This window comes from Beta vulgaris, chromosome 4, assembly GCF_026745355.1.
Source record: "Beta vulgaris subsp. vulgaris cultivar EL10 chromosome 4, EL10.2, whole genome shotgun sequence".
Classification (NCBI taxonomy): Eukaryota; Viridiplantae; Streptophyta; class Magnoliopsida; order Caryophyllales; family Amaranthaceae; genus Beta; species Beta vulgaris.
Window position 1 is genome coordinate 7643265 of NC_079205.1, and position 8277 is coordinate 7651541.

Sequence of the window (8277 nt, forward strand, 5' to 3'; positions counted from 1 at the left end):
CCCTAGTCTCATTTGACGGATTTTGTTTCTTTTCATCTTTTCCCTTTTCGTGTTCTCTGTTTTCCATCTATGAGTGCCCCCGCCTTATTGGATATCCATAATTTGTTAAGAAACTGACTTGCAGAAGAGACAACATGAAAGTCGGACAAGCCCCTTCTGTTTATGTACAGTTTATTAACAATATATAATTAAGTTTAGGGTACTTTATTTTCGAGCTCAATGCACCAACCCGACTTTGTTAAGGTGTTAATTCATATATGAGCTTGTCCTACATTGAAGGAAGAGAGAGATGATGACTAACATATAAGCTTAATGGGCTACTACTCCAATTGGCGATTGGTTTTAGGATAGAACCTCATTTACGCTTATGTGTAGTCACTCTCTCCTTCATTTGAGCCAAAAAATGTGTTGCTCGAGCCAAGTAACACTAGTGGAAAAATGAAGAAGGACTGCGCTAAAAAAGGCATGTAGGGCTGCGCTTTTTGACAGCAGCCCTTTCAGTAGCAGCCCTTCACTTTTTAAGTAGGGCTGCGCTAGAAAAGCGCAGCCCTTAAGCTAGAAGGGTTGCGCTAGTTAGGAAAAAGCGTAGCCCTTCTAGCTTAGAAGGGTTGCGCTAGTTAGGAAAAAGCGCAGCCCTTATGAGCTAGAAGGGCTGCGCTTTTTCCTAACTAGCGCAGCCCTTCCTACCAAAAAAAAAAAAATTTGACATTTTTTTACTCATAATCTCACATTTTCTGAAATTAAACAGAAGAGAAGAGAAACGAAACGAAAATACTAAACCCAAAACAATAAAAAGAATGAAACGAATATGAGAAAAAGGAACAAAAACTAATATATATATACAAAGAGAAGTATACAAGAAGTATACAAGAACATTAATCAAAACAAAGATGAAAATACAAGAAATTATATACAAAGAGAAGTATACAAGAACATTAATCAAAATAAACAAAGAGAAGTATACAAGAACATTAATCAAAACAAAGAGAAGTATACAAGAACATTAATCAAAATATATAAACAAAGAGAAGTATACAAGAACATTGTAGATCTGAAAATACAAGAACTACCTCCAAACATTAACCTAATAATGTTTAAATACATAAAACAAAACCCTAATACATAATTTAAGGGGAAAAAAATTTCGGAAAAACTTAAAATGGCTATTTGGAGGCTTAAACGAACTCGGAGGGCTTAAAAAGCCTAAATGTCACAGCATAGCGGTGAGTTTGACTCGTTGGCCTGTTCCGCTTCCGAAAAGGTATCACAATAGGCAATCGGACTCCGTCGCCATGTTTAGTGCAAATCATTTCAAGGTTTTTGTCGCAAATGTTTATGGGAGTTTTTGAGAGAGAAGAGAGGATAAGAGAGAAGAAGGAAAGGAATAATGAGGGACATGAGAGAGGAGAGAGAATGAGGGATAAATATATTTAACGAATCCCCGCTCAATATTTCAAAGCCCGCGATTTTGAAATTTCAAATTTTTTCAGGAAGGGCTACGCTTTTTTTAAAAAGCGCAACCCTACATAGCAGAAGGGCTGCGCTTTTTAAAAAAGTGCAGCCCTTCACTTAGTAGGGCTGCGCTTTTAAAAAAGCGCAGCCCTTCTTACCTACAGAAGGGCTGCGCTTTTTTAAAAAAGCGCAGCCCTTCACTAGTAGGGCTGCGCTTTTACGAAAAGCGCAGCCCTTCCTGCGCAGCCCTTTCTGTTTTTTCCCCTAGTGTAACCCCTTAGTATATATGTACTTTGATACTTTGACATATAGGGGCGTGGGATACATGACAGACTGTAATTCTTCCCCCACGCATTTTACTAATTAATTAATATATATTGAATGATTATTGGGTCCAACAAGTTATGTTAGAGCATCACCCGTCATGATCTTAAAAAAAAAAACGATAATCTCACCGTCTCTCTAACTTTTTCTCTCTAAATTAAAAGAAATCATCCCATACTCTTTTTCCAACTATACTCCTAACTATGAACACAAAATATCATCCTAACTACATTTTTTACCTCTCTTACTTTTTTTACCCCATCCAACAACTTTTTATCTCTTATCAACCCACCACCATTATATAATATATATGTAGTATTTATTTCTTAATTATATGATATATTTATTAATAATCAATAATAACTATTAATAAAAAAATTAAATACATAATTAGCGTTGTTAATGTACAACAATATTTTTTTGAACTATAAAAATGAAAGATATTTCATATAAAATAAGCAAAATAAGAAGATACTCCCTCCGTTTCCTAAAGATCTTCCCTCTTTCCGTTTAAGGGTGTTTCCAAAAGATCTTCCCTCTTTTGCTTTATTCCTTATTTGGCAAAACAAATTTCCCTATTTATCCTCTCATGTCACTATCATATGGTCCACCATTACATTATTAATTCAATTTTACTCTCTTTCTCTCTCATACTTTAACCCCTTTTTATTTGTTTATTTATCTTAACCCCTTTCTCTCTCCTACTTTACTCACACCATGCCCCACACAACTTGATTTTCCTTGGTATCTGTAGGAACAGTAAGTGGGAAGATCTTTACGAAACGGAGGGAGTATTAGTAAATAGTTGAAGAAAATATTTGTCCAAAAAGTTGCAAAATGGGTCGCTATTTATGGAGATCGGAAAAATAGAGTCATTGATTTTTTTTTTATTTTTTTTTACTTCTTATTTTTTCAAAAATATATCCATTATAAATTTTACAACAATTATATTTTAAATCCAGTCAGCATGCGACTTACTGGCACTAACATATTCAATCATTCCACCACGAAATGGTTTCTTCTTCAATCTTGTTCAACAATTTTCCCAAACAAATTGTTTTGACAGATCAGACGGGGGCTACGCCTGATCGTCAATTCACTAATCCTAGATCGAATTTCTATTTCAATCATCTCGCAATTTTATTTCTACTCATGATTAAGGGTCCAAAAAAATAAAATTATGCTCATAATTTTATTTTCATTTATGAATAAGGGTTCTTTTCAATGGCAGATTTAGAAACTATATGCAACGAGATCGCTAATCATAAGTATTCGAGACAATAATATTAATGTAGAACGATGTCTTTTTGTTGAGTGAGATCCCTCTTACTATTAGTTACGCTTTTATCTATATTTATATATAAAAAATTAGGTTTTTTTTCTTAAATTATTTTTCCTCCAAGTGGAGGTCAAGTGACCCTGTTTCATAAACTTACATCCGCCACTGATTCTCTTAGTATTTAGATATAATCGAATAGATTTTCACATGATTAGAATACAGTGTTAGTTAACATAAAGTCAGTTTCAATCACTTAAAAAAACCACTTTTTATCAGTAAACCGCATTTGAAAAACAGAAAAAACTCATTGTAGGCGTCAAAGTCAAATGATAGAACATACGAACTGAGTTTAAGTCACTAGGTAGGTTATGAATTTCACATCCATGCACATTGACATACCCGTCGCAATATTACATACTTGACTCGATCTAACATCCTATAAGTTTAACACGTTGTAAAATCGACTCAATTTCTACGCAGTATTTATTTAGTCAAATTTCAATTACTCTTACATATCGCATCATAAGCTCATGCTTATGTCATATAGACGAATACTAATTAAGTTCCTCACAGATGCACTGAAGGTTACAATTAGGTGGCTGTTCTCCCCAACTTATTTTCAGTTCAGTTTAGTTCAGTTCAATTCAGTTCAGTTCAGTTCAGTTCAGATCAGATCCGATCAGTTCAGTTCTTGACAATACTTTTACTCTCACATATCACTATTTAGTTCAGTTCAGTTCAGTTCAGATCAGTTCAGTTTAGTTCAGTTCAGTTCAGCTGTTTTATGTCGAAGAGAACAGACCCTAAGAGGTGTACCTAATCTAAAACATTAGGTTACTAAATATTTCCTCCATCTATTTCCCCTTGCAACGCTCTAACTTTTACACTATTTACCTACCTCATTTAATCGCGAACGAGTGAGTTGACCCGGATGTTGTCCCGAGTGTTATTTTTTTTATTCTTCACAATTGATATGTATTTTTTACACTCTTGTAAAAATTAATTTAAAAAAATCTAACATTTAATTTACTTTATGTTTACAATGAATAAATAACATTATATGGATTTATGAAGCACTAAAAAAAGTTGGTTGAGATGGTAAGGACAAACTTTTATTTTGTAAGATTATGTAACGATCTACATGGCATATAAGATGACGTGGCGAAGCTACGTGGCGCATATATAGTGAATAGTGCCACGTGTTACCGTTCCTTTGATAGGAACACCTTTTAATATATAGTATAGATATGCATAGATATGCAACTATATATAATACAAAGTTTAGCATGTGGGATATTATTGGTTTCATCTCAATATATATTTATAAGATTTTAACTTTTTTTATAATGTTCATAAATAGATTATTAGATATATTATTGGTCAAAATTTTGTATTGACAAGCATAAAAATCATAACATCAAGTTCTTGAAGAGATCTTTTTCGATATTGTTTGTACCTATTAGGTACTAGTCAAGCTATTACCATGTACTCCCTCCGTTTCCTAAAGATCTTCCCTCTTTCTGTTTAGGTGCGTTTTCATTATCTGAACAGCTTTTGGAATTTTTTTTTCCCTTTATACCCTCTCATGTCCTTATCATATGGTCCACCATTACATTATTAATTCAATTTTATTCTCTTTCTCTCTCCTACTTTAACTCCTTTTTATTTGTTTATTTATCTTAACCCATTTCTCTTTCCTACTTTATCCATCCCACACCCCACACAAATGAATTCTCCTTGGTATATGTAAGAACAGTTTAACAAGGAAGATCTTTAAGAAACGGAGGGAGTACATTTAAATAAAATGTGACTAAATTAGAAGGTAATGGAAATTTTGATTAGAAGATATTGGAGGGAGGTAGTCCGCTTGGCTAATTTAATTCATAACTATTACCTATTACCTATTACCTATGACCTATAGATATAATGTAGGCCAGAGAAATATAAATATTATTATTTAGGGAAATTTTACATTGTACTTTTGATTTTTTTATTTGTTACTTAAAAATAATATTGGATTCTACATGATATCAGTGTAGTTTGGACATTACTGTAACATTTCGTTAAATAATAGGTTAGTTAGGGGTTTGTTAGGGTTAGGGTGTTGTCTCATTTAATGTGCTTCGGTTTGCACACCAAGATAATCAATCAGTTAAATTTTTTTTTGGAGGGGGGAGGATTTTGCTCTCAAGGGTTAATTTTGACGCTGGAATTGGGAAAAAAGACCAAAAATGTTTCGGTTTGCATAACATAAAAGAACAATTAGTCATTTTTTTCATGTAAAACGAGGTGTTTTTGGTTTTTTTTTGCCAATTTCGACTCTAAATTTGACCCTTAAGTGCTAAAATCATCAAAATGACACCAAAAAACGTTAACCAAAATTTTTTAAGCACTGAAACCAAAACATACAAATCGAGACATGCAAACAAGGCAAAACCGCGACCCTATTTAATCCCCGAACTAACTTATTTTTAATGGAATAATATGGTAGAGAATTAGTATATATTAGATTGATATCATGTAAAATTTGAAATAATTTTGTAGAATTTCCCTATTATTTATTTGAACACATTGATAATGGTAGGCGATAAGGCCCATAACGTGGTAAATCAGAGATGACAAAAAAGCATGTCTAGACAAAATCTAACCCCAAAGAAATTTTGGGCTGCTTACTTGAACCAATTTCATGATTTTAGGGCCAAAAACTGATGACACTTGGGTTTTAGGCCGGGTTAGTTTGGTTTTAGCTCTAACATATGATAAAAAAACATTGCTAAAGGTCATTTCTCGAGTAGCTATAAAGGGTGACAATGAGCTGGGCTAGCCTGTTGGTCCACACAGGATGGCTTGACGAAGGCTCAGCCGTAGCACACCTTATTTTCGTGTTGGGCTTTTGCCCCATGAATGAATTGACGCGCTGTATTGCTGACCGGCTATTATTAGCGATTCCGGCTTCATGCATGCAAGTTGCAGCCTATAATCCGAACTACGTGGTTGAGTTACATTTTTTTTCTCTGTACGAGCCCGACATAACTCAACACAAGCCCAACCCAAACACGAGATATGAGACTGATTTCCAGTGTAGTTGCTACGTTGCATTTTATATTCATACTTTAGTAGCAGTTTAAGATTTCAAATATACTTTTTTTTTTTTTTTTTGACGAGAAGATTTCAAATATACTTAAACACTTAAATGGATTATAATGTGTTGTAACTTGTAAATTACGTCTATGAATTAGTGGTTGTGATGGTTTCAAGACATAATATCTTCTAATGTTCTTCCAGTGTAATAGTACTTCTATTTTGCATTATTTTTATATAAAAAAACGAATATTTGATTAGGTATTCCTCAGGTTTTACAAAATTCATGAGGTATTCTTGTGTTTTTTATAATTCATCAGGAACCCCTTAAGTTTGCATATAATGTACTATACACCCTCAAAAATTAATTGGTGTTGATTCTTTTAACTTAAATGATCTGAAATCACTTGAACCCCAACCTGATTTGCATATTAACCCACATTATGCCAAAAATGTCCTTTTATACTTATATAAATTCCTTTTTCTTTATGCGGTTAAAATAGTTTTAATAATGACCAAAGTATCTATTAGAAAAATTTGTCTGCTTTGAAAAGATTTTAGTGGGCATAATATGAAATATTAGGGGAATTAGGATAGGGGTCAACTGATTTTGGGTCATTTAAGTTAACATAATCAACAACAGTAAGTTATTGAGGGTTTTTGGTACATTATATGCAAAATTAAAGGGTACCGAATGAAATTTTGAAGCCTCGTGAATTTCGTAAAACCTCAGGGGTACCTGATGCAAAATTCGTAAAAAAAACATGTTCCTATGTAAAGTATTGTTGGTAAGGCTTAGTGTTTGCTTTCAAAATATCAACCTCTTGTATTAAACTATTTGATTTTTTTAAAGTGAAATCAACTCTTTAACAAAGAGTCATACGACATCTGCAATAGAAATTTGAATCTAACCGATACGTGACAAATTAAAAGAAGATAAAAGTTTCCTACGTCAAAACTACAATAGTTAGGTAGATTTTGCTTTATGGGACTTCTCTTGCATATATATTACTTGAATATATAGGCTTTTTAGAGAGATGGTCTAGCGATTTGTTGTATCCGTGATGATAATTTTCATATGATTCATCTTAGGGTCTGTCTTTCTCAACTTATTTTCAATTCAGTTAAATTAAGGGTTTGTTCTTTTCGGCATAAAACAGTTGAATTGAATTGAATCGAACTGAATTGAACTGAATAGTGATATGTGAGAGTAAGAGTATTGTCTAGAGTTGAACTGAACTAAATTGAACTCAACTGAACTGAACTAAACTGAACTGAACTGAACTGAAAATAAGCCGGGGAGAACATGTCCTAAGTTCAGTTACGATCAGTTCAATTGCAATCAATTCAGTTCAATTCAATTGCAATTAGTTCACTTCAGTTCAACTCCATTTATCATTTCTATTAGTTATAATTTGATTCATTTAATTTGAATTCAATTCACTTCAATTGCAATCATTTCAATTCAGTTGTTTTATGTTAAAAAGAATTGACATTAATGTATTTAAAAATAGAAAACTATTATGATCTTGCAAATTTCTTCACCAGCTAATAATCTTCACAATTTATTATAGTTGTGGTATTTTAATTTTGTTAATAATGTTTTTTTAAAGGGAAATTTTGTTAATAATGTTAGGTTTATAAGTTAATTGCGTATTCCCATTAGGGTAAAACCCAAACTCCTTAAATATTAGTTAAATAATTTTCAAAAAAGTCTAATGAAAAGTTTGAGTAATTACATATAGTTTTGACTTTTAAAGTCATTTGTTTTGATGATTACTTTTGAAAGTACCGGAAAATATATAGAACTTTCATTTTGATGGTTCGCCAAACTTGAGATCATTTTCTTTTATGTTCCAAACTTGGAACTATACCAAACCTCAAAACAAACTAACATTAGGTAGCATAGTATGGAACAGATGTATGATCATAGGCTCGTAGCATCAACAATATTCTAACATCTTAAAGATACAATCTTTAACTTTCAAATAAGTAAATGTCATCTAGCTTAATTTGACAAAATCATGTATAGGTGGTACGCAAAATTATTGATCAAATCTCATTTATGTCACTGTACTTAGTCGATCATTAATTAAAAAAAAATCTCTCAAACAACCATAGTATTAAAAAGAATAACGGAG